Genomic DNA, 20,623 nt, shown 5'->3' on the forward strand with positions numbered 1-20,623 from the left:
CATCTCCCCAGGAGTCCCCCCACACCCTAAATCCCTCAGGCTGGTCCAGAGGCTGTGCTAGGAGGCCCAGGGATGCTGCAACCTCCTACAGAGCTCCTGTTTGCAGGCCCTGCCCCTACCAATAGGCTCCTGCTTCACGCTGTGTGACAGGGATGTGTGCAGGGTGTAGAGAGCAGCCACCCAGAGGGACATGCAACTCCCAACAATCAGTGTCGCTGGGAATCCTAAGAAAGAAGCCAGCAAAAAGAAGATCATATATATAGTCGGGGGCGGGGGGCCAGGGAGAATTCACCCATGACCTCAGGCACATGTGACGTGGAGCTGGGCTCCCCCACTCCAAGTGGACAAGCCTGGCGGAGCCCTGGAGCCCCTTGTTGTCCTCCGAGTTCTCTGTGCAGAGTCCTGTGTGACTGCTGAGCAGACAGAGAGGATGGGGACAGTCCCTGTCCTTCGGAGCAGGCAGGGAAGGGAGGAAGGAAACACCTGGCCACCAGGGGCTCTGCCCAGAAGTCTGTGGGAGCCCACATCCCACTCCTGGGAGCTGCCCTACCGGGCTAGTGGTTAAGAACTCGTGATTCACTGCTGGAGGTGTGTGGCAGAGGAAGCTTCGTGCCCAAAGGCAGGCTGGGTGCAATGCCAGGGCACCAGGCAGAAAGCACACCCAGGCCTCAGGCCTTGGCCACACCCACCCCAATCCGGGGAGGAGTGGCAGAGTCCTTCCCCACCCTGGCTCAGGCTTTGAATGAGCAGAACTAAGTGCTGGGACCAACCTCATATGCAGGCTCTCCCTCCCTGCTGAGGAGCAGTCCTGCTGAGGGCAAATTAACAATAATCCCAGGACACCCAGGAAGCTGAGAAGGAGACCCCTGAAGCTGGCCAGGCGACACCGGAGGTGGCAGGGAGGCAGTAAGAGGGCAGGGCAGCGGAATGCTCTGTTTCTTGGTCAGAAAAGGGAGGAGTTCTAGTCATTAGGGAACAAGGAACTTCTCCTTCCCCAGAATCAGCAGCCCCCACATGCTATAGCCCGGACTCAGGGCAGCTGCCTGGCAGGATGGTGAGGAGGGGGCAGGGGAGAGGACTCTGCCCTCCGATGCTCTTCACTCAGGACACGGCCCCGGCCAGCAGCATTCCATTCTATACTGAGCCCAGTGACACACCAGAGCCCCGGCTGGCAGTGCCCGGCCACCTCCCAGCCCCACTGGGCACACCCGAAAGGCCAGGTCACAGGCACCAAGCCCACCTCCCACACTGGCCGTGATTGGGATAAGAGCTGCGCAAAGTCAGGGCTCCGGGCCCTCCTCACCGTCTTACTGGAAAGACACCGAGGCTCGGATAGAAATCACTTGTTTAAAAACTGCACAGCTCATTTTTCTAGGGCCATTTTGTTTGGTCACCTTTTGCGATGTCCTTCCAGTCATATGCATATACTTACATGTTTTTGTACATACACTGCAGTAAACTCTTTCCTCAGCTGAAATTATACCGGGTGATGACAGTTACACGACTCCCTGTGTTTGTCAAAACTTAGAACTGTATTCCAAAAAGAGTACATTTTACGGAATATAAAGTATATTATATTGCATTTTCCTCCACGTCTTTTCATCATTTCCCAAACTCACTCACAGACATACTGTGCTTATTTAACTATTTTCCTAATGTAAGATAGTTATTTTCAATTCCCCTTTATTCTAGGTTGCTCTTTAGTGAGAACCAACAAATAAAATGTTAGCAGTATTTCTGATTATTTTCTTCGGATGGATTCCTAGAACAGTGTTTTTCAACCTTTTTTGGGCAAAGGCACACTTGTTTCATGAAAAAAATCACGAGGCACACCACCATTAGAAAATGTTTAAAAATTTAACTCTGTGCCTATATTGACTATATATAAAGTAATTCTCTTGAATAGGAATCAAATAAACACAAAGAAAGTATTTTATAATTACTTTATTATGAAATATTAAGTAAACAAAATAGTGAAAAATTATAAAATTCTTGTCTTGTCTGCACCTACGGCACACCAGGCAACATCTCGCGGCACACTAGTGTGCTGCGGAACAGCGGTTGAAAAACGCTGTCCTAGAAGTGCAGTCACTGGTCAGAGGGCCGTTTTTAAGCTCTCGATACCTGCAAGGTTGTTCAGTGTGAAGGTTGTGACACTCCGGTGCTGCATTATAGGGTTGTATTATGTTAGCAATTATCAGTTTTAAAATCTGTGTAAAAATAAACTCAAAATGGATACAGGACTTAAACATCAGACGGGAAGCCATAAAAATACTAGAAGCATCCACAGGCAGCAAAATCTCAGACGTATGCCAAAAGAACTTCTTCACTGATACTACCCCTAGCGCAATGGAAGCTAAAGAGAAAATAAACAAATGGGACTACATCAAAATAAAAAGCTTTTTTACAGCAAAAGAAACCATCAACAAAACAACAAGAAAGCCCACAGTGTGGGAGAACATATTTGCAAATGATACCACTGATAAAGGTTTAATCTCCAACATCTACAAACAGTTTATACAACTAAATAAAAGGAAGATAAATAATCCAATTAAAAAATGGGCAATGGACCTAAATAGAACATTTTCAAAAGAAGACAGAAGGAAGGCCAAAAGGCACATGAAAACATGCTCAAAGTCATTAATTGTCCGAGAGATGCAAATCAAAACAACAATGCGGTACCATCTCACACCTGTCAGAATGGCCAACATCAACAAATCAATAAATGACAAGTGTTGGCGAGGTTGCGGAGAAAAAGGAACCCTCGTGCACTGCTGGTGGGAATGCAGACTGGTGTAACCACTGTGGAGAACAGTGTGGAGTTTCCTCAAAAAACTGAAAATGGAACTCCCATTTGACCCAGTAATCCCACTTCTAGGAATATATCCCAAGAAACTAGAAACACCAATCAGAAAGGATATATGCACCCCTATGTTCATAGCAGCACAATCTACAATAGCTGGAATCTGGAAACAGCCTAGGTGCCCGTCAGCAGATGATTGGATCAAAAAACATGGTACATCTACACAATGGAATACTATGCTGCCATAAAAAAGAAGGAATTCTCATCATTTGCAGCAACCTGGATAGAACTAGAGAACATCATGCTGAGTGAAATAAGCCAATCAATGAAAGAGAAACACCACATGACCTCACTCATTTGTGGATAATAAAGAGCATTATAAACTGATGAACCAAAAGATAGATATAGAGACAGTATATCAACGAGTAGACTGTCAAATTACAGCGGGGAGGGGAGGAAGATCTGGGGGAGATAATAGATCAACCAAAGGACTTTTATACATGCATATAAGTACAACCAATGGACACAAAACTCTGGGGAGGGGGGGGATGTGTGGGAGGGAGGGAGGGGGGCAAAAAAAATCAATAAAATATATTTTAAAAAATTAAAAAAATAAAAATATAAAAAATATAAAAATAAAATCTGTGTACATTTGAAAGGCAAGAAAATAGCATACTATTATTGTCATAATTTAGATTTCTTTCATTACTAGTGATGTTATACTTTCTTCTCATGTTTATTGATCACTAATAATTCTTCTTACACAAACCTAATTACAGTATCAGCCAGCAAGCCGCAACTCTTAAACATCCATACCATTTTAGTGTTATTGTTATAGTATATCAAATACACATTAAATCAAATGAGTTAATATTATGCTCATATTTAGCACTACAGTACTGTAGAGAGAGGCGTGGGGGTAGCATAAGGTACACCATATTTAAAGCCATACCAGCTGTGTGACCTTGGGAAAGTTACTTAACCTCTCTTAGCCTCAGTTTCATCTGCTGTGGAATTACAAAATACAACCATAGAATTAACTTTCGATGGACCCAATGACTCTGGCTTTTCCTCCCCAGGAGATAAGAAAAAAAATTCAGTGTCACTGTGGATTCAAAAGGCTGCAGGAAGCTAAATGGGTCATCTCTCTCCTGCTTAGGGGGTTCCAGTCCTTGTGTAGAGGACTCGGTGCAAATGGAACAGAGAGAGCAGCAGGAAGGAGAGAGGGCTAGGCGGTTAGAGGAATAGGCAGCCTGGAGAAAGGCTGGTGCTCTTGATGGAGGCTGGGGTTGCCTGCAGCTACAGTTACTGAGAGAGGAAAGCCATCAAAGAAATTCTAAGACACAGCCGCATGGCTTAAATCCCTCTCCCCTACCTTCTCTAAGGGCTGGCAGTGGGGAATGCATGTTCTGCAAGTTTGAGAGCTTATTAGCGCCAGGAAGCCCAGAGCCTCCCTCCTGTACCACCCGACACCAAGGAAGGTCATCCCTGGGAGCCACAAGCAGACGGCCAACCAGCCAGAACATAAGCAGGTAGGCGAGCGTGCCACCAGCCCACTGGAGCAAGAGAAGATCAAAGTCAAATACCTCTTTTAAACCAGCCTTCCAAAGGGCAAGAGAGACTGCTCTCCCAGTCAGAACACTGGGCTACTCCCAAAGCCATGATATGGCCAGATAAAAGCAGTTCTGATGCAGCTGCCTAGGAGGTAGTATAACAACAGACAGAAATAAGAGCTTTGGGGTCCTGAGACCTGCATTTGAATCCCGGTTTCCTTGCTGCCCAGCTGTGTGAGCTTGGGCATGTTGCCAACTTCTCTGAGCCTCCATCCCACCTCCATAAAATGGGGATGCTGACACAATCGTCCTCACAAGGTTCTGTGAGGATTAAGTGAGGTAAGGCATATGAAGTGCCTATGATAATGCCTGATACATAGCAAGGACTCAACTGACAGAGCTATTGCTGGTGTTCACCAGGAGGGACAGGCCAGTGCAGGTTATAGGAAACGCCCTCTGGGCCTGAGCTCTGACTCCTGGTGGCCTGTCCACTTTCCAATGGCCACCATCCTCCCAGGGCTGCCCCTCTGAGAAGAGCTGGCCTCACCCTCTCCCACCTCATCCACACACTCACACTCACCCTGGCCTGCAGCGGGGCCTTCTGCATCCAAACACACCCCTGAAAAGGTTCAAAATTAGCCCTGGGTGAAAAGATGGGAGGTCTGGCCTCCACTTTAAAGCATTCCTGAAGAAAGAATGAAGGGGGGGGGGGGGGGGGAGATGAAAGTAGATGAAATAAAGGAACGCTGAAGCTGAGTGATGGTTACATGAAGGTTTGTTCCATTTTTCTCTGTGTGTGTTTTCCACAATGAGAAGTTGAAAGGAGAAAAGGAGCTATTTCACCCCCACTTTCTGAGACCTCTTCCCTGAACCTAGGTCTTGGGGAAGCCCTCTCTCTTCCAAACCTATAATCCGGGTCGTGCCTTTGTTCCATTTTGAAATATCCAAACCCCCAGCTGCCCTCCGTACCCCTACTCAGCTCCTTCCTTCTCTCCCTCCAAAGCCTCCTCCCTATCAGATACTGTCAGAGCCCCCAGTGACCCTCCAAGAAAGCCAAGTGCAAGGTAGCAGACCAGGAGTCAGGACGGACACTTGACTTGCCACTATCTGTGCTGACCTGTGCAACTGACCTCTCTCTCCAGATCAAATGAAAACTCAGCAGAGAGTTTCAGCAGTTACTATTGCTAATTCTAAAAGGAAAAAAAGGGGGGAAAAAAAGTGCCCCTCTCTCTGTGAGCCTGTTCAGGGCATTACACTAGGACAGTAAAGTTAGGGTAAGGTAACACTGCCCACTTATAGAGGGTTGGGGAAATGGGCGTACAGGTGCCATGATCATCATATTAACGAGGATGAAAATGAAAGCAGAGAGGGGTTGGGGGTGCACTCCTGTACACAGGTGTGCAGCTGTGTGCCTAGCACAGATGGTAAGCCTAAAGCAATGAAGGCTGTCAAATTAGTTGTGAGCAGGGCACCTGATAAAGATTAGAATAAATGTGTACATGATCCTAGAAAAATTATGTACTCAGATTGTTCCATATGTAAGTTTAAGTTCTTTCTCCATTCTAAAGCCGAATATGGCCCTAGCCGGTTTGGCTCAGTACACAGAGCATTAGCCTGTGGCCTGAAGGGTCCCGAGTTTGATTCTGGTGAAGGGCACATGCCAGAGTTGCAGGCTCGATCCCCAGCAGGAGGCGTGCAGGAGGCAGCCAATCAATGATTCTCTCTCACCATTGATGTTTCTCTTTCTCTCTCCCTCTCCCTTCCTCTCTGAAATCAATAAAAATATATTTTAAAAAATAAGTAAATAAAAACAAACAAAGCCACATTTGGAAACCACAGATAATATGTAAAAGGCATAGGCCATAAAAAGCAGGAAAAATATATGTGTAAGCCCAACCTACAGGGAAGCCTCGAGAGGCCTCAGCTTTGTACCACAAGATTAGCAAGAAAAGGTTAGGCTGAAATAGTGTTTAAGGTTTATGTGGTATAAACATATAATTTTAGTGATCCCTGCTTCATCCAACTTTTTTGAGGAACTGATTAACTGTTCCTGATCACACCAGATAAGAGAGTTATTAATTAAAATACTGTGTTCTGGGTGCTTGTTACATGTAAGCCCTTTGCAAAACTCTGAATGTATAATCATCTCATTTAGTTCCTACAAGAACCCTTTGAAGTATTCTCTCATCCAAGAGATGCCCCCACCAAAAAAAAAAAAAAAAAAAAAAAAAAAAAGCCTGAGGCAGAGAGGCAGCATTCCCAATAAGGATGTCACCCCTTTCACTCCCCATCCCAGCCGCCCTCTGGGCCTGAGCTTTCTTCCTCTTTCCTCTCCCAGATTACAGGTCAGGCCTGGAAAACAGGACAAAGCAGGAGCCCTTGGTCAATTTCCAGCCACATCTTGCCATGCAGGTGACTGTGGAGGAGCTCCCCTGCCCCCTCTCTGGGCTAAGCAGACAGCTACTTGTCTCTCTCTGGGTGTACCATGCCCTGCAGAAACCAGAGAGAAAACAGCAGGAAACCCTGAGAATGAAGGCACAACATAAGCTCAAAGGGTCAGTCCCACCGCCCACCAACATTACTGTGCGCAGCCTGCATGCCCAAGGGTGGCCCCAGTTCACCGGGACCTACGCACCTATTGGTCCGTCTGCTGTGTGGTCAAAATGGCTTTGGCTGACTTCTCCCAGGGTATCTACCCTGCCCCACCAGGGACTGGGATTGTAGGTGGCAATAATCTTCACTCCCATATTTTGAGTGAGGAAATAAGGGCATGGGACTTTGCCCCAAAACAGGAGATAAAGGATAATTGGTTTTGGGGTCTAAATCTAGCAGTACCAACTCCCGTCCAGGGCTCTCCCTATGAGACATGGAGGAGCGGACATATTTTTCTGGTGAAGAGTACCATTTGGGATTCGGCTTTTCTGCTAGCAAAGGAGAAAGCCAGCCCTGATAACTCAATGACACACAAAGGGCACTGTGGGAACAAACAAAAGCCACAAACCACAATTCAGCACAAAGCAGGCTGGCCCTTGGCAGCTGCACTGTGCTCAGCCCAACATGTCTGAGGGCGGGGCAGGAGGGGACTCAGCGATGCCCAGGGAAAGTCTGTCATGACCGCCAGGTTGAGGGAGCGCAGCAAAGTGAGAAGAGCAAAGGATGCAGCCTCAGGACCAGCGCTACAGGCTCGATTCGGTTACTTCTAGCCATCAGCCTGGGGCAGATCAACCGGTCTTTCCGACCCTCCACTTTCTTACCTATAAAACGAGAATAATGCATCTTCTCTACAGGAGAGATAAAGGTGCTTTGTAAACTGCAGGCAGCATGCAAAATAAGGGAACATTCTAGTCTTTCTCTGGAGGATGAGAGGGGGAGGGAAGAGGAAAGGAACTCATAGGAAGGATCACCAATGCAGCTGAAGTCTTGGAACTCAACCTGCTGGCTTTACAGCCCAGTCCTTTCATCATCGTCGTAGGAAACCTAACCTGCAGCAAATGTACGCTGAGTTCATACACATGATTAAAACGGTTTGCAAAATTCACACAGTGAAATGAGCTGCAGATGGCGGCAGTACTGCCCTTCCACAGCAGGCAACAGCTGGCTGTGTGGACTCGGGGACAGCTGGAGGGGAGCCGCGCTAATGCCCACTTTTGACTTTAGAAGGGAGGGGGCATGCCAACCCTGTCCTCTCTGTGACTGCAGACAGATTTCCTGAAACTGAAACCTAAGTCATAAACTGTCATTCGTCCCAGAGAGATCAATCAGATCTTCAATCCCAACTAAAGAGGCCAGGCAGGCCCAGAGGGAGTGGGCTGAGATGACTAGCTCCTTCCACGGCACCTGGGTCAGGCGGGGCACAGCCAGGGCAGCTGAGGCAGCCCAGGGCTGGGAGTGCTCTTGGAGAGGGAGGAAGGAAGGGATTTAGAATATCTGAGGTGTCCCCCTGCTCTGAGGCCAAGAGGCTTCCATGGTATGAGGAGAAGGGGTGAGAAATGCAGGGACTAGACCTCTTCGCAGAATGCTCTCAGTGGCACATTACTAAGTGGGCATCAGCCGGCCGTATTTGATAGTGAGCCACCAGGAGGCAGAATCCAGAACTCTGTGTCATTGGCTTCCAATTAGAGCAGACAACATAGGATACTTTTAAAATGTGATGAAGAGGACCATGTTGGTCAGGATAATACAATGAGCCTTTGGCCCCAATTCAAGATGCGCCCTGGCTTCTGATACATCCCACCGCCTCCACCAATCTCTCTCCCCAGGCTCCTCCACCCGGGCTTCAGCTGCAGCTGCACCTGCTCCAGGAAGCCTCCTGATGAGTCACCCTCCCTGCACTGCTCATGTGCCTCAGCTGCTGCTCCCCAATCACGTCCTGGGTCGATCAGACCACCAGGTGCTCCCTCAGGCAGGGCCCCATCTCTATGGCATTTCTCAAGTGTGCCTACAGTCCAGAGAACCCAGAGAGTGTCCAACGACAATGCCCACGACCAGATCTGAGCCTGCATGCTCTTGACAATTTCAGGAGCTGTGACCCTGTGCATCGTTACCCACCTCCTGCCTCCTGCTGTGCTTGGAGAGAGTCATCAGTCTGCTACCAACCCTAGGCACTCATGGATGATTCCCCTGCAAAGGCTGGGAAGCACAGACCCAGGCTTACTAGTCTCTTCTCTACCCCACCCTCCAGTTTCCTGGTCCCTTGAAAGCCCCAACTAATCTCTCAGTAAATACCACAGGCTGTGTCAGGTTCAGGCCCCGCCAACTGCATGCCAGACACTCTTCTCACACCTTATTTGCTGAGAGAAGCAAAATGGCGGTGGTGAAGAGCACAGGTGTCAGGTGGGTTGTACTGGCTCTGTCACTACCAACTGCGGGACCTGGGCAAGCTAACTAACCTCTCCTGGTTGAAGCTGCCTCTGCCGTAAAATAGAGGCCCGTACTACCTCTCTCAGGTGTGTTGCTGAAATGTTTGTAAAGTGTTTACAAAGTATCTGGCACTTTTAGAAAGCACTCAATAAATGGTCATTAAGATTACAATATTGCATCAATCCTTAGAGGTAAACATCACTGTCTACTCCCTACCAATGAGGAGGGTGTAGCTCAGAGGTATCAGGTAACTGGTTCAGAGTCACAGAGCTGGAGCTAAGGAGACAGAGATGGGTACTCAAACCCAGAAATTCTGACTTCGGATGCACGGTTCTTGCAACACCCTGGGTTTGCAGAGACTCCAGGGTGTGCCCTCAATCCTGGGGAAGTTCCCAGCCTGAAATCAGGGACTGAGCAGCTGGGACTCTGGGTCAGGTACCTCCACCTTTCCCTGACTGGAACTCCCTAGGAATCTGGAAAATGAGACATAACCTTAGCAAATCTTTATTTGAGAGGTCTAGCAGGTCTCCTCCAAATTAAATGCTGCTGCTGCAGCTAGGCAAAAACAAACAAACCAGCAACCTTAACCCAATTAACACTTGTTCTCCCCACACAGGAAAACTGGGAAGGTCCCATGGCTGGAGCCAAACATCGGCTTCACACATTCCAGCTCCTTGGGAAGCAACAGTTTTCAGTACCCTGGCCACATGGCAAACCCAGCCTACAGGGCACCACCTTCAAGCAATCGCCGAGGGTGGGAGATGGGATGCAATGGGCACTTCTCAAAATACAACCCACTCACTGGAGAAAATCACATGCATGCACCCATCACATCCAATCTTGTCAATCCACTGAGAACCATTACATTAGACATGACCTCAAGGCGAGTAAGCACTTTTACAAACATGATCTCCTTTGGTCTGCCGGAACATCCTGGGGAAAAGCATACTTTTGTCCCATTTTTATAGGTGAGGAAACAAGAGTACATTAGAACTTTTCATCATCACACAAATAGAAAAGAATATACTCTAATGCAAACCCCATGTCTTCAGTTCCAGGACAGGGAAAGGATCCTTTCGGCTACAGTATGCCATTCATTTGCCCACTCATACATTCCTTCATTCTACTCATTCCTTCATTCATGCACTCACCTCTGTTTTTCCCTAAACTGCTATAGCTCGTGACCCTCTGAGTCGTTTATCTACTACTAGTACTACCTTCTCCGGCTGCCTGAGAAACCTAGGAGGCAGCAGCAAAGGTTTTCTTTCTTGCAGAGCTGCCAGGATTTCACCCTTCTCCCAGCCTTAGCAGCAGAGCCTACAGGGCAACCAGCAGCAGATCCTGCAGTGAGTGTGGGGTGCAGCCCAGAACACTGCACGCTCTGCTGACTGCAGCCCTGGCCTAGCATGTGCCCCTCGACTGCACAGTGCAGCTAAAGCCTTGGAAAAAAGAAACCTGGCCCTCCCAGAAATATGGCTCTGGGAGTGTTACTTTGGGTGGGGCATGGAGTAAGAACTGGGAAAGGAGGCAGACTGTCACCTCGCTCAGTGGCCTGCAAACTCATTAGTCATCAGAGCCAAATATCAAGAGTACAACGATTGAAATTTCTTTTGAGAGCCAATTTTTTTAAACTTAAACTTTTTCTAACACCACTTCTTCAAAACAGACACACCCAGATCCAGGCCATGGAAGAGCCACACTCAAGGGGCCAAAGAGCCACATGTGGCTCTTGAGCCACAGTTTGCCGACCACAGACCTTGCTGGTGCATGTGGCTGGAGTGGATCCATCCAATTAGTCAATTAACGATAGTATTTATTGTGCCCAGTGCTGGGTCGAGGGCACAGGGGAGCAGGAGACAAAGGCCCTCAAGGGTCTGGTTGCAAGAAAGAGACACACATACGCAGAAATGGAACCATATGAGCACGCAAGAAGCACTAGAGTCTACAACACAGATACCAAGTGTCACTGAGAAATGCAGAGCAAGGAAAGGTACCTTCAAATGAGGGGAAAAATATTTCATTCAGGCCACAGAACATAAGGTAGCCATCAAGTATAGCCAGGATTTAACTCTGGGATTATATTAACTAGGAGCCCAGCACACAACTCAAAATCGCATGGCACTGCCCACCCTCAAGTTGCTGGTCCAGCTCTGCCTCACTCCCTGGCCATTGAAGCAGCCACAGCTGCCGCTGATCAGGCCCTCACTGCAGGCGTGTGGAAGCCCCTGCCGCCCCGCCCCCGATGCTGCCCGCGCAACTTCCTCCTGTCTGGTCGATCTGTTACAGTGTCCAGTTAATTAGCGTATTTCTCTATGTTATTTATATGTAGATAGATTATTCAAACTACCTTCTCAACACCATGGCTAATATAGAAGACTACCTGGATCCTTCCCAGTCTTAACTAAATATTTCATCTTTTTTAATAGGCACTTGGCAGAAGCTGCGGGATGGGAAAGCAGAGCTGTAAATTATATCTGCAAGAACATCTCAGCCCCAGATGCCCACCCAGTCCCACACTCCATTCATCCCTGCTCTGTTCTGAAGCAACACCACTATTCTCCACAGCTGCTGTGGACTCAGGCCTGGGGGTGCTAGAAAACACCCACTCATGCTACTCAGCTTTGGGATTATCCTGGCAAAGACATGGCTGCTTATAAGGCTAGAACAGGTGCAGCCTTTCCACCACTAGTCAGAGAAAAGCACACCTGACCTAGTCCAGCCAGAGGATGACTCATCTCTTTCTTCTGATCTGATGTACTTCTTAAAAGATGGAACTGTCTTTGCCCCACAATCCAGCAACTCCTCTCCCAGGGAGATGCCCTGGAGAAACACTTACACATATGCAGGAAAGAAGAGCGCACAGTCAGGAATGATCCCAGCAACTTTGTCCATGATAGCCAAAAATGGGTAACAAAGGACAAACTGCATATATTCACACAATGAAATACTAGAAGTAGGGAAAAGGAGTGAACTATAGCTACAAACATAACATGGACCAATTTCAGAAACAATGAGTAAAAGAAATGAAAGCTACAAAAAGCTACTTAGAGCACAATACCATCTCATACAGCTCAAAGGCACACAGAACTACAAGACATATTGTTTAGGGGTATATATGCGTGGCAACATTATAAAACCAAGGCAAAATAATAATAAAAACACGATCAGGAGAGGGGTTCCCTCTGGAGGGAGGTCATGGTGCAGGGAAAAGCGATAACAGAAGCGACTTATTGCCTAGGATCTGGCCTTAGGTAGGGTTTTGGGTTCTATTGTCTTTGATAACTTACATGCATCTTCTGTATTTATCAAATACTTCTTAGTAAGATAAAGTGCTTACTAATTTGTTAAATTAATAATTTAATGTGCCTGTGGAAGCAAGAGAATTCAGTGAACGTGGACTGCTGATGGTTACTCAGAGACTGGAAGCAGTGGGTGATGGTGTGGGTGGCGTTGTGGAGAAGAGACTGCCCCGGCTCAGCCAGCCAGTCTGAGGTTGAGAATGTGGGTTACCAGCCTGCCTTCCTGGGCTCCTCCCCTCCATTTCCCTCCCCCGCTCCCTCTATCAAGGTGAAGGCATCTGAAAAGCCTGGGAGGAAGCAGGGGCATATAAGCTCTCGAGGACAAGACTGGATGGGATGAGAAGCTGTTATCACATGAGAAGGCTGGTCACAAAGAAGAGGAAGGACAATCTTTCCAGGGAGCAGACCAGGGCGATGAGAAAGAATGGCCTACAGCTAAGCCGTCAGATGGAGTGAGTGGCCCCAGGACGCAGGTGACCACTTCGAGAAGCTGGAGCCGGGCTGTCGGCATCTGATAAGGGAGAGGGGTCAGGGCCATCATAGCGCATGAACACAGCCACTCCAAGAACCAGGGAGGGCTGGCTGTGTCGGTATCACCTGGGGTGCTTGTTAAACAAACTGATCCCCACTCTCCACTCCTGACCAACAAAGGGCATTTCCAAGGGTGGGACTTGCGAATCTAGAGTTCTGCAAGTTTCCCAGGCGATTCTAAAGCATAGCTAGACTCAAAACCACCAGATTTCCCCAGCTAGTGTTGTTCAGTGGTTAGGTGTCAACCCATAAATCAGCACATGCCTGAGATGTGGGCTCTATTCCCATTAAGGGGCATGCAGGAGGCAGCTGATCAATGATTCTCTCTCATCATTAATGTTTTTATCCTTCTCTAACCCTCCCTTCCTCTCTCTGAAATCAATAAAAACATATTAAAAATCAATAAAAGTTAAAAAAAAAACAACCACCAGATTTAATGTCCTTTAAGTTTTCTTTTAGTTTAAGATTCTATGGCCCAATGGTAGGAGCAGGGAGGGAAAGCACCAGGGCAGGGAACATGCTTCAGGCTCTCAGCACCTCTGATGACCCCACTCAAATCCCTCCTGTGGAGCCCTCACCCCCATTTCCGCTAAACTGGCTCATATCCTCTCATTATTGGAAGAATTTTAAAAGTAAACAAATCAATCTCGTGATAAAAATAAAAAAGTCTTATAATAGGTCCTGGAGATCAGGGAGGAAATGCTGGGAGAGGAGACCATACACATTTCTACTGTCTACCATTACTTGGGTGAGGAGCAGGCACTTGGTTCTATAGGGCACCCTGGTAGCTAGAAAATCCCCGCCCACTTCACTTCTAAAGCTGGACATTCTCAGGCCTGTAAGAATCATGCCGAAAACAAAGGTGCAGGAGTGCAGCTCGGGACCTGACAGAAGTGACCTCTGGAGAAGTGGGGAGCGAGGTCCTACAGATTCCTGGTCCCCTCCCAGGGTGCACATAATCTTGTTGCAAGATGCTCCCAGGGCGAGGGGAGAAGACTCTCTGGCCCAAGACAGCCCCATGGAGAGCCAGCCCCAGGCTCAGGGAGCTCAGAGTGCCGGGAGTGGAGCGGCCAACTCTGCTGGCCTGGCACGCATGTAAAAGGCAGTGGTGGGAGGAATCTTGGAGGCCAGACGGCCCCCAAAGTGAAAGGCCCTTCCCGGAGCCAACAAGAAACTTGACCCGGGAGATCATCTGAAGGCGCCGCCCGCCTACGGCCTGGAGCGAACCCCATCCAGGCTCCCAAGCGAACATCTGTTGCCCTGGCACCGAGGCTGGCCAATTCCATGTGAATGTCCACCCGCCCTGCCTCTCCCAGCTCCAGCCTTTGCTCCTTGAGGTTGACCGCTTTAGGGTGGGCCTGACATGGGGAGATCAGGTTGTAATGAGGGGCTTGGCATCTCTCCCTGGTGCAGTAATGCCAGGAACTTCATCCCAGCCAAGGCCAGAGCCCAGGCCTAGGCTGGGAGCGCCGTCTTCATAGACTACCCACTTCAGAGCATGTTTGGTGCCCACAGTGGCAGCAGCAGAATCAGACTTTCACTGGGAGGAATCATGTGGGTCAATACGCTGATGGGAAGCCTGAGGCCCAGACAGGGGAGGTGTCTGGCCGGAGGTCAAAGAGCTAGGGAACCTGGGACTGTTCCTGCTTCTCTCACTCCCATCTGCCTCTCTCATTTCTGCACCTGCTGTTCTGTTGCCTTCTTCAGGGATAAGAGGCTCCACAGGACAGGGAGAGAAAGAATGTATGGCATTCCCTGGCAAGAAATTAAAATAACTTTTAAAACCCCACAATCCTGACATACCCAGGCACACACTCTCTTGACTAAGCACCATCCTCAGTTCGAGGCATCCTTCACCTCCCCAGCAGGAGGCTGATATAGGTCATTATGGGCCCTAACAGCACACCCTCCAACCCCACCCCAACCTGCAGCTCCAGGCAGGGAGGGACACACCGAAGCCAGACTGGTTTGGGGCCTCCACATGGGAGTCAGGGAAGCCTTGCAGTGTCCTTCAGGGGTCTCCAAGGTAACCAAGGAACAGGCAAGCCTTCAAACAAATTGGTCTTCCCCAGGCAGCTGAGGACGAGGGGCAGTGGCTGAACAGGGAAGAGAATGGGGGAGTGCTGGAGATGGAGGGGGAGAGCTGAGGAGCAGTTAGCAGGACAGGCGGGAAGGGCTATACAGACCAGCCAAGGAAAAAACCTTATATTGCGAGGCAGCGTCCCAGGAACTGAGCAATCACTGTTCCATCCCCATTCTAGAAGACCCCGAAGTGTTGAAGAGCACTCATTAGGCACCTACTGTTTGCAGAGGCAGGTGGAAGGTAAGTACCACAACTGTCCTCTAGGAATGTTCAATTCCAGGGCACAAAGGGAAAGTCCCGGTGAGGGCTACACTGCAACTGAAAGACTATTCAGACCCTCCCCCAAGCACAAGAGGCAAATTTGTCTGGCTCAAGGGCTCTGACTCCCCCACAGCAGCAGGATCCTGAGATGTCTTTGCAAAAGAAGCTGGTGCAGCAGGGCCTGCCTGCCAGACAGGAGGCTGCTGGGCTGGAACTGTGAGACCGGCAAAGGCTTCATCTGCATTCAGCCCAGGCAGTACCTGGCAGAGGGAGATGTCACAAGTCTGCTTCCCCTCTCCCTCCGAGTTCAGCAAAACCCAGCTTAGAAACAGCATTCAGCTCTACCTCAAGGCAACCCCACCCAGCACCCACCCCCACCCAGCTTGTGCCCAGGCCTTTCAGTTTGGCCCTGGCCTCACTACATAGACAGGTCTTGGTGAGAGCAAGCTCCAGACAGGAGCTGCAGAGGGCAGTCTGGCCAGACGTTAGGAGAAAGTGTCTGACCGCTAGAGATGAAAAGCAGAAGGATAAACTGGATTTGTTGGGAGAAGACTAGTCAGAGGCCAAAAGAAGAGTAAGATAGCCTGTGGGTGCTTTCTCCATTCCCAAGGTCCCAGAGTTTATAGATGGAAGCAGAGAAGACAGAGTGAGGGCTACAAGCCCTGTTCAGGTTCAGAGTCAAAGGCACAATCAAGAGCCAAGCCATGACGCCACAGCGTGAAGAGACGCAGGACGTCATCTTCCTGGTTTTACTGGCTCTCCCTTGTTGGAAGGGCGGGTGAAGATTCCGGCCCTTGCCACCCCCAGGTCTGGGATGGGACCAACTCCTGCCTCCAGGTCCACACACCTGAGGCTGCCCGTGCAGTGTGAGCTAATACATCACATCCCGATCCCTGAAACCTGTGGGTGTGGCCTTCTTTGGAAAAAAGATCTTCGCATACATGATTAATCAAGGATCTTGAGATCATCCTGGATGACCAGGATGCCATTGTGAGAGTCCTCCAACAGAGAGGCAGAGGGAAAGCAGACAGAGACTATGAGGTGATGGGGAAGGCCGAGGCTGGGAGGCTAAAAGATGGATAAAGAGATTGGAGTGATGCAGCCACAAGCCAAGGTACACTACAGCCACCAAAATCTAGAAGAGGCTAGGAAGGAACTTCCCTAGAGTCACTAGAGGGACTGAAGTCCTGGCAACACCTGGATCTTAGACTTCTGACCTCCAGAACTGTGTGAGAATATGTCTCTGTTGTTTTAAACCACCAAATTTGCGGTAATTTGTTACAGCGGCCACTGGGAGTCAATACACGCTGGAAGTGAGCTGGGTCAAGTTTCCACCAAGAAACCCTCATGGGCATCAACCAGTGCCCCGGCTGCGAGGCTCTGCCACCTGGGACAGGGGCCACTCCCTCCGGGCCTGCCTGTCATTGGGGGTGGGGACCTCTGGAACCAGCTGCTTAGGTATTACCTGTTTGGCCTGTCTTCCAACGTCTCTGAGCTTCAGTTTCCTCATAGATAAAAGGGGATTGTATTTGTACTCTGTCCCAAAGTGGTTGTGAGAAGAAAATTTTGGTTTTAATGCCTGTAAAGCATTTAGCAAAGTACCTGGCATATAGTAATCACTCAATAACTGCTAGTTTCTCTTGTAACATCCTTGAAAGAAGCCAGGGGGGCCAAACGAGAAATATATAGGAAGGTATTTGCTGAACAGGGAACCACACAGGAATGCCAGTTGCTAGGTTTTATAACTCGGCTGAAGTTCTTGGCCTCCCAGCCCATCATCTGTTTATGAAGCTTCTCCCTGCGCCTGTCTTCAAGCCTCCCATGGGGACCATACCCTACCTGAGAGCAAACACCCATGTCCCCGTACCTCACACCAGTCTGGCACAGGGAGAACAGGACCCACTGGACAAAGGGGCAAATTGTGTGAAATGACATGAGATAAGAAGGCTCCCACCAAGGCAGCCTGCTGCACAAATACTTATTGGCACCCTTCTCCCCTGCCCACTGTCCCTTCAGGCGCCTGACCTTGGTGTCTCAGGGAGCCCAGGGGAGCACTGGGAACCAGGCACAAGAAGGGCTGGCTGCCCCAGAGCTGCTCAGAAGCCAGCCCTGTCAGGAGCTGAAGCAGCTCTCCGAAGCCGCCCCCAGCGCCAAACAGCCCAGACTGCATATCCTTGTGGGACACATTCACCCCCAGAAAAACCCGGGACACGTGCATGGCAGACAACTTCTAATGCTGCTCTGGGGCTCTCAGTCTCCCTGTGTTGGTTGAAATTACTGTTGGCTTCAGCTCTTGCATTTAATTTTCACCACTAAACAATTATTTGGATTTTCCCACTGTGGTGTCTCTTGCTGGTTTTTCAGCACACCAGACACAAGGCGGTACAGGGCTCAGCGTATCCCCAGACCTCTGCCTGGGGATTAGGATTCAGTGTTGGCCCTGCAACTGCCAGGACATCCTGGTAAGGTCCTGGGTCTCTGCACCTCAGTATCTCACCAGTGAATGGGGAAAGGACCTGGCCCCTCTCTATTGTCAAAACATCTAAGCTCCTTGGAAAGGATTCATGTCACATCGTAGGAGGAGCCCTAAAACCTGAAAATACTGGGAGGCATGAGGCTCTCCGTCTCTAGGAAGAGAGCAGACAGCATTCTACCCAGAGGAGAGAATCAGACCAGGAAATCCTCATGGCCAAGGATTCAGGGTGGGCCCTTCTAAGATGTGAATCTCACCTTTCAAGAGCTGATCATTCCCTAAGAAATATCCTGGCCAGTCTCCTTGAATGTGTGGACAAATTGGGAACATTCCTCCTTTCAAAGCCCAAAGACCAAGAATGGAAGGTTATCTTCTCCGGCCTTTAAATGAGTTTCTCCCCCTACGGGCAATTCTGAGAATAAAAGAAGGACCTTCTCTCTGACCCTGCCATCCCTCCCTCACTATCACCTTCTCATCAGATGCTCATTTCCTCCTCCCGTGCACAGCCAGAGCAACCTCCGTGCCCTTCTCTCCCATTTCCATTGTGCCTGGTGCCCAGGAGAGATGCAGCCCCGCGCCCACCCTCCCTGCCTATGGCAGGTCTGCTGTGTGCATTGCTGCGGTCAGGAGAAAGGAGAGCAGCCCCAGCTGGCTCCCAGCTTGACCCAGCAGGTGGAATGAGCACAAGGGCACCGACTCTCTGGGTCCCCTGGGTGGGCTGCTTCTTCCAGCTGAGAAAGAACTATCCTCCTTTCCTGGGAATTCAACCAGTGGCTCAGGGCTACGGAGTGGCCCTGGTCAGAGCCCCTCTGATGAGCATAACCTATATGAAGAAACACACCACCCCCTCTGCTTCCACAGACTTAAGCTAATGACTGAGGCCTGTCTTCCTGTTATGATGGAGGGAAAGGGGGCTGTTTTCCCACCTTTTTAAAGCTCCGGAATCGGGCATGAGTCAGGCAACGTGCAGGGATGCATTGCTCATCTTCCCATGAGGATGCAACAACGGCCAACATCCCACAGGGACCAGTCTTGCTTGCAGCTGCCAGCAAACTGCCCCCAGCCCATGTCTGCTCACACGTGACTCCTGAAACACCATGTCCCATCTTCAGTGTGACATCCTGCCCACCATCTTGCCCTCACAAGTGCCACTGACCTCCGCAGCCTGAGCCTGCCCCCCTCCCAGGCTCCTTTGGGCAGGCGGCAGGCTGGGGAGGGCCCAGGGGCACCGGGAGACAAAGCCCCCCTGGCCTGCAGTCACTCACCTCCGCTCACCTGGGCGCAGAGGAAGCGTTCCCAGAGTTCCCACCTTATGGCCGGGGCCTTCTCCTAGTGGCTCCTGCAGTTTCCTGGGTTTACCCCATCACGGCTCTTACCACACCATGTTTGAAACTGACTCCTGATCTGTCTCTTGCCACTGGAACAGGAGCTCCCGACCACAGGGGCACCCCTCAGAGCACCTCTGTGCCCACACAGGCCAGGTAAAAGATAACACTTACACTGTCGTGACTGAGTGAACAGTTGAATGATTTCTGAAGTCCTGATCACCACCTGGAGACAAGCACCACTCCCCGTGGCCGCCTGGTAACCCTGACCACCGCTCTGCTCCCCCAGCAGCCTCCCCACGCTCGGGAGGGGCTGTCTAAGGCAGACCTGCTTTCCCCAAACAGGAAGCGCACTGCTGGAGCAAGGCTGACAGAACTGGGGAATCTGTCAGGGGGCCTGCACTGACGTCAAACCAGACCCGACAGCTGTCATTCCCCCGTCACGCAGCCATCCTGGCGCGATCCATGTCTGAGAGAGCAGGCACTTGGCCTCATCTGAGAGGCTGAGCTGTTCAGTCACGCACACGGATCCTGCCTCTCTGGGCACAGAGCCTCCCCAGAGAAAGGGTGCAGGGACGGCTTCTCCTAAGCTCAGCTGCCATGGTGTGGGAAACACCCTGGACACTAGCTGGGACCTGCAGTCCCAATCCTGCCTCTGCCACCAACTGCTGTGATCTGCTGGCCAAGTCCCTTTCCTTCTGAGTTCTAACTTCCTCATGTGTAAATAGAGAGAGCTCTGAACTCCACTTCCCAGCTCAGGAAAAGGCCCAGTTCGGAGTCTAGCAGAAGCACAGTCCTCGGTGAGGCCATGCCACTCCCCAACAGAAAACCTCACCGTCCCATCCGTAAGTCAGCAAGGGTCCCAGGGATGTTTCCAACATGGAGCTGCCTCACACCAGCCAAACAGAGAGACAAAGGGACCAGCACACACATTCAGCTATGGGAGGATGAGTAGGTTAAACCTGAAGCAGTAGGGATTCTGGTTAGACAAAAGAAGGAACTTCCTATCAATTATAAAACATTTCTCTTTTTTACAGAGTTATGTATGAGTCCTGCCTGAAGAAGCACAGGTCCAGCTGAAGATAGAGAAATGGGTTAGGTTGCAGTTTTCAACCTTGACTACATATAAGAATCTCCTGGAGAGCTAGCAATACCTACATGCCCAACTCATACCCCAGACCAATTAAACCAGAATTTCTGAAGATGGAATCCAGCATTAGTATTTTGTTTTAAATCTACTGTGCGACTCCAATGCGCAGAGCAAACAGAGAACCGCCCGAATGCCTGGCTGCCGTCAGCCCCTCGGCAAATCATTCTCCTAACAAGCTACTGCCGTTGCTGCCACAAATTATGCTCCAACATTCAAATGCCTGGACTCCCATTCTCTCAACCAGTACTGAAACCAGCACCTAAACAACCAATTTATAAGTGAGAA

At 49.8% G+C, this 20,623-nt stretch overlaps 1 protein-coding gene across 4 annotated transcripts in view; it reads right to left on the minus strand.

Annotated features, from left to right (window-relative positions):
• Positions 1-20,623, minus strand: part of TSPAN9 (tetraspanin 9) — a 204,147-nt gene that overhangs the window by 41,108 nt on the left and 142,416 nt on the right. The window lies entirely within an intron of this gene.

Source organism: Pipistrellus kuhlii, unplaced genomic scaffold, assembly GCF_014108245.1.
Source record: "Pipistrellus kuhlii isolate mPipKuh1 unplaced genomic scaffold, mPipKuh1.p scaffold_m20_p_3, whole genome shotgun sequence".
Taxonomy (NCBI): domain Eukaryota; kingdom Metazoa; phylum Chordata; class Mammalia; order Chiroptera; family Vespertilionidae; genus Pipistrellus; species Pipistrellus kuhlii.